Here is a 25,467-nt window from a genome sequence, read left to right on the forward strand (position 1 = left end):
ACGCTCCCACCAGCAGCGTGTATGATCCACATCCTCTCCGACACTTGGTATTATTAGATTTAAAAATGTTTTCCAGTTGAGTGTGAAATTGTTGCCAGCTGAGATCTTGATTTGCATGTCTTTTTTTTGTTGTTTTTTTTGCGGTACGCGGGCCTCTCACTGTTGTGGCCTCTCCCGCTGCGGAGCACAGGCTCCGGACGCGCAGGCTCAGCGGCCATGGCTCACGGGCCCAGCCGCTCCGCCGGCATGTGGGATCTTCCCGAACTGGGGCACGAACCCGTGTCCCCTGCATCGGGAGGTGGACTCTCAACCACTGCGCCACCAGGGAAGCCCGATTTGCATTTCTTGATCACTAATGATGCTGAACATCTTTGTCAACACAGGTCTAAAATATATTCACCTATACTTCCTACTAAGGGTTCTGAAGCTTTGGTTTTGACATTTCAGTCCATAATCTATCACCTTTCCATCATTAAGTTCCAAAGGATATTTACCTCTAATTCCTACTAAAAATTTTAAAGTGGTTTTTATTTGTTTGTTTGTTTTTGGCATTTAAGCCCTTAATCTGGAGTTGATTTTTGTGTAAGGAGGGATGGGTCGTATAATCTTAGGAGCTTTTGTAAGGTGACAAGTGTATTTTGGGGACAGTGGGGCAGGATGTTTGACTGGGACTCTTGAGTGTACTGGGAATTGTTCACTGGATGTTGAGTTCAAATTCTGCTCCTCCCATGGACTGCCTTTGCGATCTTATACTTCATCTCCGTGATCCTCGGTTTTCTCATCTGTAAAATGAGAATTATAGCAGATACTGCCCTTGGTTGCCATAAGGATTGCATAAGACAGATTACCCAGGAAGCTTCCCGCATTGCCGGGTACACAGCATAAGAACACTAACTAGCATTTACTGAGCACTTACCATGTGCCAGGTGATGCCAAGCACTTTACATGTGTTATTTACTCACTTAACCCCTGACAACTCCATGAAGTTGATGGTATTTTCCACACTTTACAGATGAGGAAACTGAGTCTCAGATAGGATGAGTGAGTCCCCCAAGAGCACAATGCTAGCATATGGCAGAGGACTTGAACCCTGGCAGTCTGGCTACAGAGCCCTCATCTGTCACCACCGCACATCAAAGCCATTCCCTCCCTCCCTCCCTCACCCTCCAGAATCTAGTCTCTGGGCCCTGCTTCTACAGGAGGAAGGGTCTAGAGGTTGAAATGAGGAAGTAATAGGCAGTGGGGTTGACCCCTGATTCCCCGGTGGCCCCTACCTTTGACTCTGAGGCTGGAGAGAGGCTGGGGATGGAGGGGAGAGGTGGGGCCTCCTGGTGGGGAAGTCCATCTATCTTCCCTATCCCCAGAGGTAGTTGTCCATCACAGTGGAGATGAATCCCAGGCCACAGTGTTCTCCCCGGTGTCATCCATTATTCACAGCTGCCATCCCGGGCCTGGGGTTGCTTTGGGGTCAGGCAGAAATTATTCCCAAGGCCTAGCTCTTAGGCGCTTTTATCCACAGCTGAGCCTGACCACAAGCAACTTTCTTCTCTAGATCTGAGGGCAGAGGACTTTCCATCAAGAGGGGACGGAGACTCCAGCATGAGTTACAGGCCTGCGACCCACTGACAGACAAAGCACTTGGGGCTGTGTTTGAGCCCAGCTCTGCCACTTCCCTGTTACCTTCTTGGGGCCTCAATTTCCTTATCTGTAAAATGGGAATAACTGGCCCCACTTTGCTAAAAGATTTAGCAGTAATCTACAGCTAGATGCATGAGCGGCCCATAGCTGGGCTTGAGCGTCAGAGTTGCTACTGTGACATTTGCTTTTTTCAGTGATTGTCTCCCAGGCCCTGCTGGGGATGTGGAGATGCTGTGACCCTTTAAAGTTCACCAAGTAATTTTTTTTCAATTTTATTGGCGTATACTTGATTTACAATGTTGTGTTAATTTCTGCTCTATAGCAAAGTGATTCAATTACGTATATGTTCTTTTTCATACTCTTTTCCGTTATGGTTTATCACAGGATATTGAATATAGTTCCCTGTGCTATACAGTAGGACCTTGTTGTTTATCCATCCTATATACAATAGTTTGCGTCTGGTAATCCCCAGCTCCCAATCCTTCCCTCCCCCACCCCCTTCTGCCTGGCAATCACAAGTCTGTTGTCTATGTCTGTGAGTCTGTTTCTGTTTTGTAGATAGGTTCATTTGTGTTGCATTTTATTTATTTATTTATTAATAAATTTATTTATTTATCTTTGGGTGTGTTGTTGGGTCTTCGTTTCTGTGCGAGGGCTTTCTCTAGTTGTGGTGAGCGGGGGCCACTCTTCATCGCGGTACACGGGCCTTCTCACTGTCGTGGCCTCTCTTGCTGTGAAGCACAGGCTCCAGATGCACAGGCTCAGTAGTTGTGGCTCACGGGCCTAGTTGCTCCGCAGCATGTGGGATCTTCCCAGACCAGGGCTCGAACCCGTGTCCCCTGCATTGGCAGGCAGATTCTCAACCACTGCGCCACCAGGGAAGCCCTGTGTTGCATTTTAGATTCCACATTTAAGTGATATCATATGGTATCTGTCTTTCTCTTTCTGACTTCCTTTGCTTAGTGTGATAATCTCTAGGTCCATCCATGTTGCTATAAATGGCATTATTTCTTTTTTCTGGCTGAGTAGTATTCCATTATATGTAGGTGTGTATGTGTGTATATATGTACCACATCTTCTTTATGCATTCATCTGTCAATGGATATTTAGGTTGTTTCACAATAGCCAAAAGGCTGTTGTGACTAGTGCTGCTGTGAATGTAGGGGTGCATGTATCTTTGAATTATAGTTTTGTCTGGATAGATGCACAGGAGTGGGATTGCTGGATCATATGGCAACTGTATTTTTAGGTTTTCACCAAGTAATTCTCATTTGCATCCAGGATTGAAACCATTGTCTTCACCTTGGACTTCTTAAGAGTGGCCCCTCAACAGATAAAATGCAATGAAGAAGTAAAAAATTAGAGAGGGGGGTACCTATAATTCTGTAGCTCTCAACGTGTGGTCCCCAGCATCACCTGGGAGCTTGTTAGAAATGCACATCCTGGGACTTTCCTGATGGTCCAGTGGGTAAGACTCTGTACTCCCAGTGCAGGGGACCCGGGCTAGACCTCTGGTCGGGGAACTAGAGCCCATGTACATGCCGCAACTGAAGAGTTTGAATGCCGCAACTAAGAGTCCGCATGCTGCAACTAAGAAGCCCGCATACCGCACCTAAAAGATTGTGCTTGCCCCAACGAAGATCCTGCGTGCCGCAACTAAGACCTGGCGCAGCCGAAATAAAATAAATAAATAAATGTTAATTTTTTTAAAACGCACATCCTTGGGCCCCACCCAAGCCTGCTGGATCAGGAGCTCTGGGGGTGGAGCCTAGTGAGTTGTGTTTTAACAGGTCCTCTGGGAGAGTCTGGCGCCTACACAAGTGTGAGACCCACTGCTCCCTCTCCTTTGCTCACTTTGATGACACAGGTTGCCATGTTGTGAGCTGCCACGTTGGAGGGGCCCACATGGAAAGGAACTGAATGCTGCCAACGTGTACTGAGGGAGCTTGGAAGCTGGATCCTTGCCCAATCATGCCTGCAGGTGAGACCATAGCCCCGCCGACACTTAGATTGCAGGGAGAAACTCTTAAGGGTTCTCACTGGAGGAAGTCACACCCAGATTCCTGCCCAACAAAAACTATGGGATAATTAATGTTTGTTGTTTTAAGTGCTACGTTCTGTGGAAATTCATTATGCAGCAGATAGATAACTAATATGGTGGATATTGGCAGGAGGGGGAGAGATGGGCCGTGGGAGAGAATAGAAGGATATACTGGAGTAATCTAAAGTCTACTTTAATGTATACGGATAACAGATTCATTTTGCTGTACACCTGCCACTAGCACAACATCGTAAATCAACTCTACCCCAGTAAAAATTTTAAAATAAAAAAATAAAATAGGAGAACCACCACCACAACAAAATAAAGTCTACAATAAAAGGGGTTTAAGAAACATAAACTGATTTCAATGTGCAGACCTTGTTTGGATCCTGACTGAACATATTAACTGTTTTGTTTTAAGTTGATATTTAGGGGATGTGACCACCAAGGGGATCCTGGATGATATTAAGCTGTTATTGTTCACTTTTATTTGGTGTGATAGTGGTTCTGTGGTTATGTTTTGAAAAAGAAGCTTTGTCTTTTGGAGAAACATATTGAACTAGTTACAGATGAAGTGATACTCTGTTGGGGAATTGCTTTAAAATAGTCAGGGTGGGGAGGGGGTAAATGTGAAAGAAAATGATGAGTTGATGGTTGGGGAGGGGAGGGGACAGTGCTTGGAGGCTCTCTTTACTATTCTCTGTGTTTTTGTATATGTTTGAAATTTTCCATGGTAAAAAGTTTGAAAAATGGGAATTCCCTGGCTGTCCAGTGGTTAGGACGCTGTGCTTCCACTGCAGGGGGTGTGGGTTCAATCCCTGTTTGGGGAACTAAGATCTTGCATGTCCTGCGGTGTGGCCGAAAAAAAAAGTTTGAAAAATGGAGTGAGCCCAATGTGCCCATTGTATAGAGGGACAAAGCAAACCCCAGGCAGGAGGATTGGAGGGACTCGGGGGGCACCTTAGGTTGTTGCCACTGGGGGGCTGTCCCTGGGCCCAGCCCTGTGTTTTGTTCATCCTGGGGAGGGGGCTTGTGCAGGAGGCTCTGGGACCTGCTTCCCTGCCTGAGCCTGGGGTGTGGAGAGGAATCTCCCCCATCATCCGAGACTCAGCTTTCCGGCAGTTCGTGGCTGACACACTCATCCATCTGAGGGCACCTGGTGGCTGACTATTATGTGCATACCTGCGAGAGGCAGCTTTTATTTTATTTATTTATTTATTTATTTTTGGCTGTGCTGGGTCTTTGTTGCTGCCTGCAGGCTTTCTCTAGTTGCGGTGAGTGGGGACTACTCTTCGTTGCAGTGCACGGGCTTCTCATTGCGGTGGCTTCTCTTGTGGAGCACAGGCTCTAGGCGCACGGGCTTCAGTAGTTGTGGCACACAGGCTCAGTAGTTGTGGCTCATGGGCTCTAGAGCACAGGCTCAGTAGTTGTGGCTCGTGGGCTCTAGAGCACAGGCTCAGTAGTTGTGGCACACGGGCTTAGTTACTCTGCGACATGTGGGATCTTCCCGGACCAGGGATCGAGCCCCGTGTCCCCTGCATTGGCAGGCGGATTCTTAACCACTGCGCCACCAGGGAAGCCCACTCTCTCTTTTTTTAAGAAGATACTTGCTCATGGTAAACTCAAAGGGAATACAGTGCAAAGCCAGTCACCCTTCCTCCCGTCTTCCAGTCACTTCCCAAAGGCAGCTATTTTAATTGATCTATTCAACAGATACTTATTGAGCACATACTATGTGCCAGGCACTGTGCCAGGCTGTGGTATCAGAAAGTATGATGTCAGCCACCAGTGAGAGCTGCACATGAAATGTAAAATTTTTCAAGAGCCACATTTTAAAAGTCAAAAGAAACAGGTGAAATTAATTTTCTTGAAATAATAATATATTTCTTTAACCCAGTATATCCAAACCTAGTATATGGAATCAATACAAAAATTATTAATGAAATTTTAATGATCTTTTCATGGTGTATTAGTTAGCTCAGGCTGCAATAACAAAATACCACAGGTGGGGTGGCTTAAATAACAGAAATTTATTTTCTCACAGTTCTGGAGGCTGGTAGTCCAAGATCAAGGTGCTGGCAGGGTTGGTTTCTTCTGAGGAAGGCCTCTCTCCTTGGTTTGCAGACAGCTGCCTTCTTGCTCTGTCCTCACATGGTCTTTTCTCTGTGTGTGTGGTCCCTGGTTTCTCTCAGTGTCCTAATCTCCTCTTCTTGTAAAGACACCAGTCAGGTTGGATTAGGGCCCACCCAAATAGCCTCATTTTACCTTAATTACCTCTTTAAATGCCCTGTCTCCAAACACAGTCGTATTCTGAGGAAATGGGACTTAGGTCTTCAATGTATAAATTTGGAAGGGGGGACACAATTCAGTCCATGACACACTGAGTCTTCAAAACCCAATGTGGATTTGATTCACATATCACCTCTCAGTTCCGACCAGCCCAGTGTCAAGGGCTCAAGCAACACATGTGGCTGGTGATTGACCCGTTGGACAGCAAAGTTCTGGGTGTGGGAGTCACAACAGCAAACACAACAGGCAGACATCCCTGCCCTCATGGGGCTTCCATTCTACTGGAGGGGATGGACAATAAGTACAGAAGTATCATGCATCACATACCATACACGTTTGGAGAAAACCAGAGGAAAAGGGGAGGAGGTGGGGGTCCAGGTGTGCATGCTCCATCTTCTCTTCTCTTCCAGAGCTATCCTGTTTGAACGCAGGAGATGGATGGATGGATGGATGGATGGATGGATGGATGGATGGATGGATGTGTGGATGGATAAAGATAGATCCCTATTTAAAAAGCACAGATGGTAATATTCTATACATGGTGTTCTATTCTTTGCTCTTCTCACTTGAAAATATAGCTTGAAATTCACTCCTTATCATCACACATAGACGTGCCTTATTCTTTTTGATTTACTGATTTTAAAGGATAATTTGAAACATATGAAGACACAGTTCTGCTGAGCCAGAATGACAAGCTGGTGTTTGTTGAGCGCTGACTGTCCTTAGCGCCAGTCACCTCATCTGACCCTCCCCACAACCTCGTAAGGTGGGTGCTGTTTCCAGAAAAGAATTTCAGTTCATGGGCAGCTTTTATAAACAGGTGGATAATAACAACTACTGACTTCAGAGAAATTTTAAGTCCCAGATTACGGTACTGACAAATGATAGGGTCTGAGAGATCTTCCTGTTGAAGTTAACAAAATAATAAAATTCTAATGTGTAGTGTTATTGTTACATTAATATGCATTATCATTATAATATATAGGAATATCTTAACATAATATATTAACCTATTATATTAATATATAATGAAAATAGATATGCAATTTACTGAAAATATCTAATATATCTATAACAAAATCTATACGGTAATATTTAGAGGAAAAGAAATAATTGAGAGAAAATACTGGGAAAACAACAAGGCCAGGAAGAGCTGAGAGGTTGCTCACGCACAAATTGAGCCCGGAGCCCGCAGGCTCAGGGCTGGCCCTGGGGCTGTGCTTGGGGATGAGGTTGTGGATGGGGCCCTGGGGTCCAGGGGTGCAGGCAAGACTCTGCCCCCTTGGATCTCACTCCAGTCAAGGAGAAGCTTCCAGAAGGAAAAGTGGTACCAGGAAGTAAGATGGAACCTGCCTGCCAGCCTCCCCATGTGAGGTGAGAGCTGGGCAAAGGCCACAGCCCACCCTCTGAGCCCCAGAACCCTCTGCACCCGGCAAGGTGCTCCCTCCTATTTATGGGGGTCCTGCACCAGCAGCTCTGTCAGGGCATCCTCAGGGCCTCTGCAAAGACTGGGATTCCAGGCAGTGTGCCTGCCTGACAGAGAACGCCTGTAACTCTGGAACGGGCTGATGTGGTGTGCAGCCATAGGACCTGCCTCAGAACAGAGCCAGCAATCCCCTCAGACAGGGAGCTGATGCTGTTTTGATAGTCCTGAGCCTGATGGGCGCTGTGCTGGAACCAGACTGCCCCACGTGGAACAGGCTCTGCAAGGAACACGTTCTGGGCTCTGAGTCACACAGCCTGTGGGTTCAAGCCCGGCTCTGACTCATCTCAGCTCCAAGACCCCAGTCTCCGAGCCTCGGTTTCTCTATCTGTAGCATGGACATGGTACACAGGCAGCTGAGCGCTTGGTGAGAACTGGCTGAGAGCAAGGGTTGTGCAAGAAAATGAGAATCATTTCTGAGCAGAGCTGGTGCCTCCTGGGGCTCCCTGGTTCCCAATGCATGGAGGAAAATCCTCCCACACTGCCCTCGACCCCTGCCAAACCCGGCTCCTGCCAAACCTTGCCCCTACCAAACCCTGTCCCTGCTGCTCTGGCCCCAGAGGGAGGGAGTTGGAGCTGGTGAGCGTGATTCTGGCAGGTCCTGACCTGTCCTGGGGGGAGACCACAGGGGAGTGAGGCAGGAAGGTAGCTCTGGGTCCTGAGCATCTCCATCAGCCCTTGTATCCTCCACCCCTTCCTCCCTCCCTGCACTGCAGCCATGCTCAGCCACTACAGTTCCCTGATGCCTCCTGTCTCCTCCTGTCTCAGGACCTTTGCACAGGCTGTTCCCACGACTGGGGTTCCCTTCCCCCTCTTTTCTCAGCTTTCCACTCGCTGTTCAAGTCTTGAGAAGCCCTCCCTGAGGTCCTGCTCTGTGGCCGCTGCCCAGCCCGGATCTCACTGTAGTGTGTGATCCCCAGCAGGCTGAGCCCCCTGAGGGCCAGGATCAGGTCTGTGCCAACTTGGTAGCCCAGAGAGTGGATTCTCAGCAAATGTTTATGGAGAGCAAATGCACGAAGGAACGCGCATGTCTCTGCTGCATCCAGACTTTGATGCACCAGGTGCAGTGCTGAGAGAGGCAGGTAAGAGAAGGTTCCCAGTCTCAGCACATTTCAGTCTAAGGGGAGGCAGACATTAAACGTAACTATACAGTCACCCTGAACAATCCCCGAGGGCAAATACGGTGCTGTGAGAGTGTGTAGAGGGATGCGACCTTGACAGGGACCTGAGGTTTCCTGGAAGATGTGATGTTTGAGGCCTGATCTGAAAGCTGAGCGAGGACAACTAACTGAGCAGAGAGGCAGAAAGATCTTTCCAGGCAGGGGGAACCACGTGTGCAAAGGCCCAGTGGTCAAGAAACACCCAGAGGGGAGTAATGTGTGAGACGCTGCTGGCCACGGAGGTCGAGGTCAGGGTGGAAAGGTCAGGTAGCGGGGAGGGTGGCTGAGCTTTATCCGCAAAGCAATGCAAGGACTTTAAAGGGTTTCATCCTCCCTGGGAAGATGGGTGGGACCCAAATTAAATTTTAAAGAGCTGGCTGTGTCTGCCTCGTGGAGAACAGATCAGAGGGCCCGGGAGAGCAGGGAGGAGGCCCCTGCAGCCCATGAAGGACTTGGACTGAGGCAGGGATGGTCAGGTGTGGAGGATTTTTTAGCAAAGAGCCAGCCGACGGGCCCAGCCAAGGGGAGTCTGCAGAGAGAGCAAAGCGGGGATTCAGGGTGAGGCCTGGTGTCCTGCCCTAAGCAGGGCCGGGCCAGCTGGGAGCAGCCTGTTCTCAGGAGGGTCTGACGAGCCTCCAGGGCCCTGGCTACCCACTGGTCACCAACCCGCCAGGAGCCCCCTGGCCAGAGCCATGGGCCTGGGGACACAAGGAGTGCTGCCCCTGCCCCTGTGGATGACATGCTCCAGGAGACAAGAGTCTTCTACCTCCTTTGAGCCCCGCCCTGCCCTGGAGTTGCTGAGTGACCATCTCTGGGCTGGAGCCTTGCCTGCCTTGCTTGCTGAGAGCCACAGGCTCATTCCCTTCCTTGGGGATCAAGGGCTCCTAAAGGCCTCCTCCCAGGAAGCCCCCGCCCAGGCTCAGCCCAGCCCCACCCCTGGGAATGTCCATTAGACCACTCAGGATGCACATGCCAAGTTCTGGGGACAGAGCGTGAAAAAGGAGACAAGATCCCTGCCCGTAGGGGCCTGACAGTCTAGAGGGGGAGGCCAGGAGCATGAAAACACATTGATAAATACATCATGCAATATAACTTCAGAAACAGATAAATGCTCTAACCAGTGATGTGATAGAGACTCGGGGAGGTTGGGGTGGGGGCTACGTGAGAGAGGGGGTCAGGGTGATGCCTCATCTGAGGATGCAAAGAAGACAGTCATGGAAATGCATTGTTTGGCGGGGGAGTGGGGAGAACAGTCAAGGCAAAGGCTTGAGGGGGGACCAAAGAGGCCAGGGCGTCTGGGAGGAAAAGAAGTGGTGGGAGAAGGGGACCGAGGGGTGGACCAGGCCTGGACGGCACTTGTGAGCATGGCACTGGGGAGGCCTGGCGGGTTTCAGGCAGGGGTGATGGGCTCCATGCCCCTGACCTACCAGAATCTCCCTTCTTGCTCAGCCTGGAAACCCCCTTACCCGTAGTTCCCTATTTTAGCCCTTTCTAGCCCCTCTGCTTCCTTCACCCCCATTACAGGTACTCCCTGGGCTGGAATTTCCCCAAGATGTGCAGCCAGGGAGGGGAACTAACACCCATCATTGTCAAGGCCACTGTGCATGGACCTCCTACCGTGAGCCATGCCTCATGCTGGGCGTGCTCTGGCCCCTCACATGGACCCTTCAGGTTTTACAGCCCATTTTACAGACCAGGAGACCGGATGCAGTGTGACTTGCCCCAGGCCATGTGGCCTGAAGGCAGGAGCCAAGATTTGAGCCCAGCTCAGTCTCATCTGGAAGTTTTGTCAAATCCTATTCAAGCGTCGCAAGAGTTTCGTGATGGTGGGAGATCCGGATTCTTCCCCCCCTTTCCTGCTTGCCTCCCTTCATTCGGTAAATGTCGCCACCAGCTCCCCAGTTGCTGGGCCAGATGCCTCAGAGCCATTCTGATCCATTGGCTGCCCCCCTTTTCCAGGGGCCGGTCATTAAATGCCCCTTGACGGGCCTTGTTGCACCTTTAACATCCAGCATATCTGGCTAGTGGTTCTCTCTCCCTCCCTCCTGAGAAAAAAGGAGGAAATTAAATTGTGGCAGGTTATCATCGACCTAGAGAGAGCCGCACGGAGGTCTGCAGTCACCTTTCTCTAAAGAGGTACTTCGCATGATTGCAGTAAATGCAGTGGGTCTGGAGCCCAGGCTGGCCGGCTCGTCCCTGGTGTCCCTAAAGAACACTGCAGGACGGGCTGGCTGCTCCCACCCCAGAGGAGCTGTGGGGAGGTGGCGGTCCCCACAGCCCACCCCTTCTGCCAGAAGAGAAGTCACAGGGGGCTCAGAGTCACTACCCCACCCCTTCCCTGAAGCAGTGGCCTCTTTGGGGGCAACGTTCTAAAACCGATTATGGTGATGGATGACACAAGAAAAACCCACTGAACTTTACTCTTTAAGTGGGGGAATTGCATGGTATGTGAATTATAGCTCAATATATCTATTTAAAACAAGAACAACAAAGCCAGGTGTTCTGTGTCTTCCCCAGGGGGTCCAGATCGGCTCAGACAAATGAAATGTGAAAAAAAAATCATGGGAACACTCAAATATTACCTGATAGCAATAATCAGAGCTAACGTTTCTTTAGTGCTGGTGACATGCTGGTTAACTCCTGTGACTCTCACCACAATTCTGTCAGGCAGACATTATTACACCCCCCCTTGACAGATGGGGAAACTGAGGCACACAGTGGGACTGTGCCTGGCCAAGGTCACACGCAAAGAAGTGTCAGAGCAAGGTTTGAACTCCACAGTCTAGCTCCAATATCCTCACATCCATCCCTGATTTAGACAAGAGTAAACAGGATAAGAGTTTAATCAGTAAGTGTCCCCAGCCCAAGAGTGCTCCCCCCATGTTCAGCATCGGTAAACCACAGGCTGCTCTAGTTCTAGACACCATGCTTTTACTGGAATCATGTGAAGTATATCTTTTTCTAATGATTTTTTAAAAAATCTTTATTGGAACACAGTTGCTTTACAGTGTTGTGTTAGTTTCTGCTGTATGGTAAATTGAATCAGATATATGTATACATATCCCCTTTTTTGGATTTCCTTCCCAGATCATTGAGTAGAGTTCCCTGGGCTATACAGTAGGTTCTCGTTAGTTATCTATTTTATACATAGTGTTGTATATATCTAATTATTTTTTAATTGAAGTATATTTGATTTACAATGTTGTGTTAGTTCCAGGTGTACAGCAAAGAAATTCAGTTACACGTACATATATATCTGTTTTTTTCAGATTCTTTTCCCTTATAGGTTATTACAAAATACTGAATGTAGTTCCCTGTGCTACACAGTAGGTCCCTGTTTATTTATTTTATATGTAGTAGTGTGTATGTGTTAATCCCAAACTTTTAATTTATCTCTCCCCCCCGACCCCTTTCCCCTTTGGTAACCATAAGTTTGTTTTCTTTGTCTGTGGGTTTATTCCTGTTTTGTATATAAGTTCATTTGTATCAAATTTATTTAGATTCCACATATAAGCAATATCATATATTTGTCTTTCTCTGTCTGACTTACTTAACTTAGTATAATAATCTCTAGGTCCATCCATGTTGCTGCAAATGGCATATTTCATTCTGTTTCATGGCTGAGTAGTATTCCATCTTATAAATGTACCACATCTCCTTTATCCATTCATCTGTCAGTGGACGTTTAGGTTGCTTCCATGTCTTGGCTATTGTGAATAGTGCTGCAGTGAACATAGGGGTGCATGTATCTTTTCAAATTATGACTTTCGGCCGGGAGTGGCATTGCAGGATCATATGGTAGCTCTAGTTTTAGTTTTTTAAGGAGCCTCCGTATCTTTTGAGAAAGGTGCACCTTCCTCTAAATAATCTGGTTGCAGCTCTGCCCCCACCCATTTCCCCGCCGGATTCTTCCATCACAAATCATATCATCTAAGCATTTCATTCATAAATTCTTCAGAATGTATCTCTGTGATGTGAACTTTCTGAAATAACTACGTTTTCTTTTAATCACCACTTTCACACCACACCTACAAGAAGTTCATGGTTCTGTAATATCCTCTCAAATCCCATCTCCCCACCCGACCCCGTTTGTTTTCTAAATGTGTTTGATGGTTCAAATCAAGAGACAAAGTCTGTGCATTGCATCTGGCTGGTATGTCTCTTAAATCCCTCGTAAGCTATAACGATTCTCTCTTTTACTTCCTTGCCTTTTAGTCGCTGCAGAGAGTGTGAGATCCTTGCTCCTAAGCATTGATTTGCTGCCTCTTAAACAGCCTTCAGCAGAAAGTGGAGGGCTGGGCTGGGGGGTAGAGCGGGCAGGGAATGGTGGGGGCTTGGCCCAGCCTCCAGGCCTTGTGGAGAGCCTGGTATTTCCACCTTACTGGTTACCTAAAAAGAAATAAAATCAGGCCTAGGTAGAAAAGGGAGGCACATTGATGATGGCAGAAACTAAATATATTCATTTTCCCATTTGTCACAAATGCTGTCAATCCCACCTTCAAAACACGTCTGGAATCTGCCCTTTCTCTCTTGCAGTGGATTGGAGGATATGAGGGAGGAAGCGGGGAGGGGGGCGCTGGGTGGGAGGCTTCCACAGTCCAGGTGAGAGCGGATGGTGGCCTGGGCCAGGGTGGTGGCTTTAGGTGAAGAGGGAACAGATTCCAGGAGTGTTCTGGAGGTAGAACTGGTTGGGTGCAGTGGCTGTATGGACACGGAGGGCGGGAGATGTCCAGGGTGCTTTGGATGGCAGGCTCCTCTCTCTTGGGGGAAAGCAGCCTTCTTGCCTCAAGCTCATGTACGCAGGCCCCTCCTTCAAGCTCCCAGCTGAAGCTGGGGACATGACACACACCAAAATGAGGGTAACTCACTCCTCAGCATGGACCGCCAGCACCCCATCTCAGCCTTCCAAAGAGAACGAGCCAACAGAGGAAGGAGAGAGGGTGGGACAAGGGCACGGATGCCAGAATCAGCCTCTTCCCAAGCGCCATGAGCTCGGAAAGCTCAATACCTCTCCGAGCCTTAGTTTCCCCATCTGAGCAATGGGAATGCCCATTCCCACCTGGCTGGGCATTGTGAGGAAGTAAATGGTGAGCTGCTCTGAAGTGGTGGTCTTGAGGAAGAGAGCCCACGTGGCCCCAAGAGAGTCAGGAGGATGTGAGGAGTGGCTGTAGGGAGGCTGAGCATTATGGGAGCGTGGTCTGCAGCTGACCAGGGTATGGGGCCGAGCACATCACAACTGGTCCTTGATCCCCACTGGGGTCAGCCTCTGAGCACCCTGGCACAGGTGGCCCAACAAGGAGGGACTGGGGGTACTCTCTGTGGTTCTAAACAATCCCCAGACTGGCCTGTACCAAGCCTTGGGCCATTTTCTTTATTTTCCTTTTCTACGTCGATGCTGATCATCCTGCATTAATGAAGAGACAGCTTAGAAGATGGCTAAGGGCATGGATTCAAATCCTCACTCAGCCGTCTAACTGCTGCGTGATCTTAGGCAATTTCCTTCGTCGTCTGGGACTCAGTTTGCTCATCTGTAAAATGAGCATAATCATACAAATCTCATAACAAGCTTATTGTGAGGATTAAATGATGTCAAGTAATTTTCCTAAGGGTGAGTTAATACTTATAAAGTGCTTAGAACCGTACCCAGCACAAGTAAATGGGAGTCTCTTCCCCCTGCACCCTGCTTCTTTTCGACATGACCTCTGTAGTCTTTGACAGTTTTCTTGATTTATGGATGACATGTCCCAGATTCATCTCATGCATTTTCTACCTGGAATCAGCTGTTTCTCAGAGGAGCCCTGTTCCTTTTGGCAATAAATGGGAGTTAGGAATCACAATCTAGACATTAGGGATGTTCATTCCCACTGGGTTATCACTGCATCTAGGCTTAAAGCTGGAGGCAATGATAATTATCATTCACATTTAAGATGACAAGGTTTTCAGTTAACTTATTTGATTTTATGTATCTCTTTTTTTATTTTTACACAGAAAACCTTTGTTCCTAACAATATTGATCCAATTTCTTATCTTCTTTATCCTATATTATAAAGCAGACAGTTTCAACCTAATAATACCGATATAATCACTACCTGTAAGATAACTGAGCGCTGTTGAGGATTTCGTTGTGCTCCTGTTTCTTTGTGATTCTGTGGTCCTTAGGTTAAAGCCCATTAGGGATGTACAATCAAAATGCTGTTTTAAAGTCACTTCCAATAATCCTTCTTAGTGTGTTTGCCAAGTTGACATTTAGTCAGGTTTACTCATTTCTGTTGGGTATTTTTATTTTAAGGGATTGCTTTTTTTGTCTTGGCTTTACAGTTTTGTAAGTTTGCATTTACAAACGAAATACTCTAAAACCAGATACACTCAGTGAAGTCCAGCTTCCACATCTTTCCCTTTGGCTAATTACCTCTCTCCCCATAGGTAACAACTTTTGTTAGCTTCTGCTTTATCTTTCCATTGTTTCTTTTTGAAAATATAAGCAAATGTATACACACCCCACACATATTCAGAAGATAGAATACTTTGCCTACACAGTTCTGCTCCTTGGATTCTATTTTTGCTTTTTTCACTTAATCATACATTCTGGAGATCACTCCAGTGCAGGATTAAGACAGCAATCTTTGGGGGGCTTCCCTGGTGGCGCAGTGGTTGAGAGTCCGCCTGCTGATGCAGGGGACACGGGTTCGTGCCCCGGTCCGGGAAGATCCCACATGCGGCGGAGTGGCTGGGCCCGTGAACCATGGCCGCTGAGCCTGCGCGTCAGGAGCCTGTGCTCCGCAACGGGAGAGGCCACAACAGTGAGAGGCCCACGTACCACAAAAAAAAAAAAAAAAAAAAAAAAAAAAAGAGCATCTTTGTTCCTTTTCACAGCTGTGTAGCGCTCTCTTCTGTGGATGTCCATTTTATTCAACCAGTTTCCTCCTGGTACATGTTTGTATTGTTTCCAGTCTTTGCTGATACTATTAGTGCTGCAATGGCAACAACAAAACCTTGTGCATACATGGATTTGTATTTTGGGGACAGATTCGTAGATACTCTCATGGGATTAAAAAAAAAACTGTCTCTTAAGACTTTAATTTTTTGAAGCAGTTTCAGGTTCACAGCGAAACTGAGAGGACCTCGTGGGATTTTCAGTCATAACTGTGATACATGTTACCCAGGAGTTCATGGTGCTATGGGCGTGCATAACAGCTGTGCTCATGTGTGGGTGGAGGTGCCACTTACTGAGACAGGAAGCACCGGCGGGCTCCTTTTAACCTTGTGCTATGTGGTTTAACAAGTGAGCTAGGCTTTGTGCATGGTGGCGGGAGCAGGATTCCGGGTGTGGGAACTGAGGCTGAGGTACGGAGGAGCATGCAGACAGCAGCGAAGCCCCAGTTTCATCTGATTGGGAGGCCCCAGACCGTTCTTGGAGAAGGGGGCAGGGTGGGTCTGGCACACCTGGCACTCCGAACTCCAGCTCCTTCTGAAGGGACTGTCTGTATCTCCCAGGCAGGAAGCAGGTCGGGGAGGGGACCAATGTCCACCACTGCTGACTGTAGTCCCCTCTGAACCCCGGCTGGGATAAGTGACCCCCCTGCAGACCAGGGGAAGGCAGACTGAACCTGGACCAGACTTGGGAGACACACTGACCTGGGTTCAAATCCCAGCTCTGCTCTGTGACCTTGGACAAGTTGCTTAACCTCTCTGAGCCTGTTTCCTCCTCTGTCCAATGGGGATGAGGCAGGACCTGCCTCACTATGGTGAGGACACTGTGGGAGTGTGCATGTGAAGTGCCTGGCTGGGGCCTGGCACATAGTAGGTGCTCCCCACTGAGGAGCAGCCTCCCCTACTGCTCTGTGGCAGGGCTGGGGCTTGGCCTTTGGGAGCCCTTGTTCCTACCTTCTCTGAGCTGGAGCAGCTAGAGTAACCCACTCACTTGTAGATGGTGGAGGAACCCATGGGCACGGGAGTCAGATGGCTGAGGTTCAAATCCTGGCCTTGGCATTTTCTCTCTAGCTGACTTTTTCACCTCTCTGATCCTCAGTTTCCCCATCTGTCAAATGGGGGCGATGAGACCACCTGCCTCACAGCAGTGTTGGGAGAAAGAGTCGATCTCAGACATTTAAATTGCTCAGTCCAGTGCTGGGCGTGTAGTAAGTGCTGACTAATGTCACAAGAACCATGATTGGTCTGGGCATCCCACAGGGGGGCATACTGTCTGTGGTCAGCTGGACAGGCCAGAGCCTGAGGGGCACCAGGGCAGGGGGCAGGGGGTGTGCAGGCTTTGCAGCCCCTGAGCAGGCAGGCACATAGGCCCTGGTAAAGGAACATATTTTTAAGAAAGGAAACTCAGGACTCTCATACAAATATAAAATCTTTGAACATATGTCAAAGATTTTATTTGACTCATGAATTTATGAGGGAACTAGTAAGATGTTACAGCCAATTCAAAGGAGGATTAAAAAGCGCACACACACACAAACGCAGGCAATTAGGAGTGCTGAAATGAACTTACAAATAGGTGCAAAACTGGTCAGTGTGCCAGGGCAGAAATCAATTGTGTCTCTACCGGATGCAAGTAATTTGCATTTCTATGGAGGAGAATAATTTGCATTACAGTCGCTTTTCTACATCGTGTGAAATACCTTGAAGATGATGAAAGGCCAAGATAACCCAGAAGGGTGCACTAGGCAAGACACCAGTCATCTTTTTTGCCCATTTCAAAGCCTTTCAAAATTTTACACACACACACACACACACACACACACACACACACAGTCACAATCACTAACAAATGCAGTCATTCACACACATCCACATCACCTACAAGCCTCACTCTGTGTGTGTGTCTTGTGTATCTCGCTGACTCTCGCTCTTTTGCACTGATGGTGGTTCAGGCTCCCACCTCCATGCCTTTGCTCAAGGTGTTCCCCTGCTAAGCACACATCCCCATCAGTCCTCTGCCCACCCACATCTTGCCCATCTCTCAAAGCTCCCAAGGAATGCCTCTCTGAGCAGGAATCCCTCTTTCCCCTCCACCCTGGTCCTTATTTCCCTCTGTCTTCCATGTACTTCCACTCAGGCATCTGTGTAGGGTAGAAGGAGCGTGGATTCCAGAATCGTTCAGTCTGGGTCTGAATCCCAGCTGTGGCACTTCCCCGCCGCGTGACTGTGGGCAAGTCACAGCATCTCTCTGAACCTCTGTCTCCCCACCTATGAAGTGGGATGATAACAGAACCAACCTCATGGGTTCTTTTTGTTTGTTTTTTTGATGTGGACCGTTTTTAAAGTCTTTATCGAATTTGTTACAGTATTGCTTCTGTTTTATGTTTTGGTTTTTTGGCTGAGAGACATGTGAGATCTTAGCTCCCCGACCAGGGGTCGAACCCGCACCCCCTGCATTAGAAGGCAACGTCTTAACCACTGGACCGCCAGGGAAGTTCCCCCTCATGGGTTGTCTTTGTTTTGTTTTGTTTTGACAATTGAATTAGCAGAGGCAGGGAATGTGCTTGGCGGAGGATCGGAACACACAGTAAACGCTCAATAGAGGTCAGCTGTCATTGCTGCTGTGAAAATCAGGCTCCTATTCCCTTTGACTGGGTGGCCTGCAAAAGGCCTCTGTCAGCAGGTCAGTTGTAGGGGTGTCCCCTCCTAACAGCTGGAGTGGAGGGTCTTCCCTACCCGCCCCCACCCAGCTGCTGTCCATTTCCAGAATTGGGGTTAAGCAGAGAGGCTGCCGGGAACCCCAGCCCCGGGGTGGGTGCTGGGGCTGATGGCTGCAGCTGGGCTGAAGTCCCCTGGGCTGCGGTGATGGATGGGGGGGCCGGTCGGAAGTGGCTGCTCTGGACAGCAGCTGGCCAGACGCTGATGGATGTCCCGGGGGAGCAGGGATGCAGGGAGGATTGCAGAGACTGAGGGGCCGAGAGAGGCTAAAGCCCAGACCCTGGAAAAGCCTGCCGGGGGCGCAGCCGGAAGAGCAGACTGGTGGCCAGTGTTAGGCACAGAGGGCCCAGTGGTGGGTGGAAGGGGTGGAGGGTGGGCACTGGAGACTTGGGGCACTGTGTGTCCTGGACACTCCCTCCTAGAATCCCATCATGAAGCCTAAACACCTAAAGGTCCCATGAGCTTTGACATAAGGCTTTCGGGTTCCAGGCTATAAACCAATAGCACTGTGATCCCAGTCAATCCTTATAACCACCTGGGCAATGGCTTAATATTTTCCCAAGTTTGCCTGTGGAGAAACAGGCTTAGAGGGGGTCAAAGGAGCCATGATCTGTGTCAGAGCAAAGCCTTTTCTACCTCCCATGAAGCCAAGGGGTCCTCCAAGTAGCTCTCAAGAACCCTTCCTGTGATCACCAGTTCTAACTTGCTTGTCCAAATTCTTTCGTTCATTCATTCATTTATTTATTCACCCATCCACCAAACCCCAACTGACTTCTTCCTCCATGCCGAGCCGTGATTGGGTCAGGGATACCCGAGTACTCAGACACAGCCCCTGACCTCACAGCGCTCAGTACCCAAGGTCAGACAGACCAAAGGCACACTATCCCAACTCAAGACCTTGGGGGTATGGAGTGGTCAGGGATGGCTTCCTGGATGAGGTGGATCCCGAGCAGATGCCTGAAGGACAAGTCAAAGGAGGGACCCACTCTTCTCTGGGCAGGGCAGGGCAGGGCAGGGCAGGGAGTGGGAAGGAAAGAAGGCTTTTCAGCAGTGGGGACATTTGAGCTGTATCCTGAATGACAAATAGTGGACAGAGATACAGGCAATGTCTTCCAGCAGCAGGAATAGCACATGCAAAGGCCCAGATTTGGGAATCACCATAGGGTGAGGGGGTGCAGAGGGTGCCAGTGGATTCATATGCAGGAGCCCAGGATGGAAAAAGAAATGGTAAATGATTGGATCAGAGACAAGACAAGGCCCCCAGTCTAACAGGTTTTTTGTTTTTTGGGGTTTTTTTGTGATACATTTGACATGTAATATTGTATTAGTTCCAGGCATACAACATAATGATTTGATATATGTATATATTGTAAAATGACACCACAATAAGTTTAGTTAACATTCATCGCCTCGCATAGTTACATTTTTTTTTCTTGTGATGAGAACTTTTAAGATCTCCTCTCTTAGCAGCTTTCAACTATACAATACATTATTGTTAACTATAATCACCATGCTGTATGTTATATTCCCGGAACTTATTTATCTTATAACTGGAAGTTTGTCCCTTTTGACCCCCTTCACCCATTTCATGCCTCCCCAGTCCTACCTGCCCCCCTGGCCTCTGGCAATCACCAATCTGTTTTCTGTATCATTCAGCTTTTTTAGATTGCACCTATAAAGTGAGATCATACAGTAGTTTTCTTTCTTTGACTTATTTCACTCAGCATAATGCCCTCAAGATCCATCCATGTTGTAACAAACGGCAAGATCTCGTTCTTTTTTATAGCTGAGTACTATTCCATTGTATATGTTTACCACATTTTCTTTATCCATTCATCCGTCGACGGACACTTCAGTGGTTTCCATGTCTTGGCTACTGTAAGTAACGCTGCAATGAACATGCAGATATCTTTTCGAGATAGTGGTTTAATTTCCTTAGGATATATACCCAGGACTGGAATTGCTGGACCATATGGTATTTAGATTTTTAATTTTTTGAGGAGACTCCATACTGTTTTCCATAGTGACTGAGCCAAGTTGCATTCCCACCAGCTATGCACTAGAGTTCGCTTTCCTCCACATCCTCGCCAGCCCTTGTTATCTCTTGTCTTTTTTTTTTTCTCTCTTGTCTTTTTGATAATAGCCATTCTGACAGATATGAGGGGAAAGGTTTTGAATGTTGTGAAGGGTGTGACTTTATCGATAGAGGACCACTGAGTATTGCATGCAGGAGAGTTACTCATGAGACCTGTGTTTTAGAAAGAGAACCCTGGGTGGAGTTAGGAGTGTGGATTAAAGTGGAGACTGGAGGCCACTTGAAGGTCTAGGCAGTGATTCAGGAGAGAGGATGAAGGCCCAGCTCGGGCAGAGGTGGGTGGGTGGACACAACAGCATTGAGGATGCAGAGTGGACAAGGCTGGAGGCAATAATTTCCTGGGCAAATGTTACCACAGAGATGCATAGATGTCCTCCTCACCTGTTTATATGCATTTTATAAATGACAAAGCATTGGGTTAAGTTTTGAGGGGTTCAGTGGCACACTTGAGGTTCCATTAGCAGGTGGTAGAGCCGGGATGGGAACCCAGGAATGCCGGTCTAGAAACCTAGTTCTCAGTCCCCTTCTGGGTGCTTTCAGCCAAGTTGCCTTTCCATACATGACCTGTAGGGGGTGGCAGAGAGCAGGGGACGCGCCACGGAGGCCCAGAGGACCCCGTCGGAGGCGGCTGGGCCAGCTGCGTCCGGGTTGGAAGCAGGGGACTGGGCAGTTCCCGGGGAGTCAGCTCTTACCCCAGTTTACAGAGGAGGACCCCCAGGCCCACAGAGCAGGAAGGGCTCTCCCAAGGGGTAGATCAGCCTCTCAGGATACCCCCCAGTCCAGTGCTCCTGCCGGGGAACCTGAGCTGCATTTCCCAGGGCACCAGGGGAACCTTAGAGGTCAAAAGTGGGGTCCAGGACTCCCAGACTTTCCTTCAGGAGTAGCCCCCCGGGTTTCACCACTGCCCAGCCCAGCCCCGCTGGAGGCAGGGGGATGACGAAGATGAGCCTCAGGATGTGGTCCGGGGAGTAAGCCAAGCCTCCCTTAAAGACATGTTCAGGCTTCTCCCAGTGGGTGGGCGCCCACCAGGCCGGCCCCGTATAAAGGGCGCTGGGGGAGGGGCGACGCCAGGTGGCGCCCTTCTGGCTGGGGCGTCCTGCGGTTCATCTCCAGACCTTTTCCATTTTCTAACTCCAGGTTTCCGGAGCAGCAGCAGCTGAAGGTCCGCGCCGTGGGATGTCTCCCTGCGGGTGGGTGGGACCCCGTGGGTTGAGAGCGGAGGATCCAGGCTGGTATAATTTCCCCGCCTCCGTGGCCTGGTGTCTTCCTGCTGCTAGCAGTTATCTTTAGCAAGCCAGCTCAGGGGTGGCTGGGGAGGGAGGTGAGAAGGGGGTTCAAACCCAGCAGCTGCCACTCACAGCGTGTGACCTGGGGCTCCATTCGCCTCTCTGAGCCTCTTCTGTAAATTGGGGAGGCTGAGCCCCATTTTGCCAGAAAGCACCCTTTTATGTGAAATAAAAATACCCCACATAGGCCTGGCACACAGAGGGGGCTCTGTCTCTCTCTGGCAAATCCCATATGGCCAGCTGGAGCCTGCAGTGGTGAAGCCAGGATTAGGGCTTTGCTGATAGAAAGTTAAAAAATATATATATATATATATATATGATAGTTTTTTTAATTTGGAGGAGAGATGAATTTCCCACACAAAAGAATTCCAAATTATTTACCTCGATCAGCCAGGTGATCAAGGTCACCACCAACCATGATAGGTCATCTTCAGGGCACGTACCCTTGATATGATGGTGATGAAAATGGCCTTTCACCTCTGGGGTCTTCCTCCCAAAATACACAACCCGCACGGCATGTGGGATCTGAGTTCCCTGACCAGGGATCCAACCTGTGTCCCCTGCAGTAGAAGTGGAGTCTTAACCGCTGGACGGCCAGGGAAGTCCGTCGGCCAGGGAAGTCCCACAACCCCATTCTTTTTTTTTTTTTTAAATTTATTTATTTATTATTTATTTTTGGCTGTGTTGGTTCTTCGTTGCTGCACACGGGCTTTCTCTGGTTGTGGCGAGCGGGAGCTACTCTTCGTTGTGGTGTGTGGGCTTCTCATTGCGGTGGTTTCTCTTGTTGCGGATCACGGGCTCTAGGCGTGCGGGCTTCAATAGTTGTGGCACGCGGGCTCAGTAGTTGTGGCTCACGGGCTCTAGAGCACAGGCTCAGTAGTTGTGGCGCACGGGCTTAGTTGCTCCGCGGCATGTGGGATCTTCCCGGACCAGGGCTCGAACCCATGTCCCCTGCATTGGCAGGTGGATTCTTAACCACTGTGCCACCAGGGAAGCCCCCACAACCCCATTCTAATCATGAGAAAACCATCAGACAAATCCCAGTTGAGGGACTTGATAAATATTCCTGAAAAGTGTCAAGGTGATCAAAAGCCAGGAAAGTCTGAGAAACTGTCACAGTCCAGAGGAACCTACATGTAATGTGTCCTGGATGGGATCCTGGAACAGAAAAAAGACTTTAGGAAAAAAACTAAGGAAATCTGAATAAAGCACAGACCTTAGTAAATAATAATGTATCAATGTTAATAACAGGGGAAGTTGGATATGAGTATATGGAATTCTCTGTGTTCCTTTCACAATTTTTCTCTAAATCTAAAACTATTCTAAAATTTAAAGTTTATTTTAAAAAATTGAGGTTGGACATGAGATGGCTAACTTTTTATTTTACCTAATGAAGACATTAAAAACCTCACCAACGATCTCCCCTCCCCTGTTGTTTCATAGAAGAAAGGAGGTTCCTCACAGCAGGAAGGCCTCCATCTCTCAGAATGGACAAGAGTTGAAATGGAGTTAGTCCAGGTTAATGAGGAATTCAGACTCTTTATATTTCTCATTTTGCCCAGGACGCATGAGAAGTTGGGGCCTAGAGAATGTGGGCAGGGGAAGAAATGGTAGAAGAAAACCATAGCTGAGAACACCAGACGCTGGACCAAAGCTGATGTGTGACTTATAGTGTAAGGGTCTTGGGGGGAGTGATGGGTGGCAGGGTTGGCAGGCGATGGGGCTTCCAGGCCAGTAGGGTGACCAGCCATCCCGCTTGCCTAGGACTGAGGGGTTTCCTGGGCCCTGTACCTTCAGTTTTAAAACTGGGACAGTCCTGGGCAAGCTGGATGGTGGGTCACCCTAACCCAGCAGGTGGGCTGGGGGATGGGAGAGAGCACAGTCCTGTCCTGAGGGGACAGCACATCTCTCAGCAGCTGTCTCTAAACTCCTGGAAAGGGAAAGACAGGCCCTGTGTGGCTAGATCTTGTGATTTTTTATTATTTTTTTCAAGAGAAGCTAGAAATCCTTTTTTTTTTTTTTAACACAAAAAACCCTGAAGTTTCAAATGTTTGCAGCTAATTCAAGCAACTATGAAATGCTTTTCAGGCCAAACCAGAGTGCAGTTCATGTTGGCCCCCAGGCTGCCAGTTTGGGGCCTCTGAGAACACCTCTGATTTGGAGCCTTGAGCTGGTCCCTCGGCTCCTCTGAGCCTCGGTTTCCCTGACTGTGAAATGGGAAAAATTTTGCCTCCTCCAGGGCTGTTTGATCTGTCTGCAAGTCAGGTGCTCAGGCTGGCACATAGGAAGCTCTCGATCAATGGAAGTTACCAAGAAAACAGTCTAGTGGCAACAATGGAAATGTCCATCAATGGATGAACAGACACATAGAATGTGGTCTATCCATACAATGGAATATTATTCAGCCTTAAAGAGGAATGCAGCCCTGTTACAGACACGGATGAATCTTGAAAACATTATGCGAAGTGAAAGAAGCTAGTCACCAAAGACCAGAGACTGTATGATTCCATTTACATGAAACATTGAGAATAGGCAAAGCCATAAAGACAGAAATTAGTGGTTGTCAGGGGCTTGGAGAGTTGGGGGAGGAAAACGAGGGTGGGGTGGGGTGATTGCCAATGGTTTTGGGAAGGGTGATGAGAATGTTCTCAATTGTGAGAATGGTTGCACAGTTCTAGGAATATACTAAAAGCCATTGAACTGTACGCTGTGAGAGAGTGAATTGTATGGTATGTGCATTCTGTCTCAGCTGGTCCTCTTTCTGGCCCCGCCCCAGCTCCCTATGTAACCTTGAGCATGGTGTTCCCCTCACCCCCGGGCCCCCAGTTCCTGCCTGGAGAACACAGATGCTGAATCAGGTACGTTCTGAGGCTGCATCCAGCTCTGACAGCTTATGATTTTATTATGACAGATGGTTACATATTCACCAGGGCCACCTGCCCACTGAGACCCGGGATAATACAGGCCAAAGGTGGCCCATCAGCTCGGAAACCTGTAATTCTGCGCATGCCTGACAGACCACGGGGACGGGAAGGAGTCAAGCGGACCCCGGTGGAAACCCACAGATGTTTGCAGTTGATGACAGACATGTCAACAGATGGAATGAAAGAATTTGCCAGCAGCTGTTGCCTGTTTACCAAAACTCCCTCAATGAACCTCACCTTCAGCTCTTGGAGGCGGCTGCTTGGACCCCAAGTCAGGGATGCCCTGTTCTGATGGCCACTCACCTGCTGTGTGGCCCGGGGAAAGTCCCTTGGCCTCTCTGAGCTTCAGATTCTGCATGTGTGAAAGGGAGGTGGTAACGCCTCCCTCCTAGGATGGTGCCGAAGATTCAAGATGATAACGTCTAGAGCCCTTGGCGTCGGGTCAACACCAGGTAGGTGCCCAGTCTGTGGTAGCTGTTCTGATTCTTTAACCTCTCTCGGCCTCCGTTTCCCCATGTGTAATCGGACACGGTTTATCTAGATTAGTGGTTCTCAACTGGTGGGGGTGGTGATTGTAACCCCGAAGACTTGGATGGCTGTTGCAGCTGCAGAGTGGGGAGCGCTGCCGTAATCTAGTGGGTAGAATGCAGAGATGCTGCTGACACCCTGCGGTGCACGGGACAGCCCTCCACAGCAGAGGGTTCTCCAGCCCCAGATGTCAGTATGGCTGATACTGAGAAACCCTGGACTAAGCTCATCTCTGCGTTTGCCTCCAGCTGTAGATGTTTGGGTTTGATCTGCATTGCCTTGTGCTGGGAAGGGGTCTTGAGTGTGCAGTCTTTTAACCTGGACTTGGCCTCATAGAGTGGCCTTGGGCCCAGAACACTTCCTTACCAGGAACTA

The 25,467-nt window shown here is 48.8% G+C and overlaps 1 long non-coding RNA gene across 1 annotated transcript in view; it reads left to right on the forward strand.

Moving 5' to 3' along the window:
• LOC309973592 overlaps positions 1-25,001 on the forward strand; it is a 32,732-nt gene extending 7,731 nt beyond the window's left edge. Inside the window, exons 2-3 of the long non-coding RNA XR_014326827.1 lie at positions 3,506-3,619; positions 24,552-25,001. This is a non-coding gene — a long non-coding RNA (uncharacterized lncRNA). The remainder of the gene's footprint in view (positions 1-3,505; positions 3,620-24,551) is intronic.
• Positions 25,002-25,467: the final 466 nt, after the last annotated feature.

This window comes from Leucopleurus acutus (assembly GCF_964270905.1).
Source record: "Leucopleurus acutus genome assembly, chromosome: 16".
NCBI lineage: Eukaryota > Metazoa > Chordata > Mammalia > Artiodactyla > Delphinidae > Leucopleurus > Leucopleurus acutus.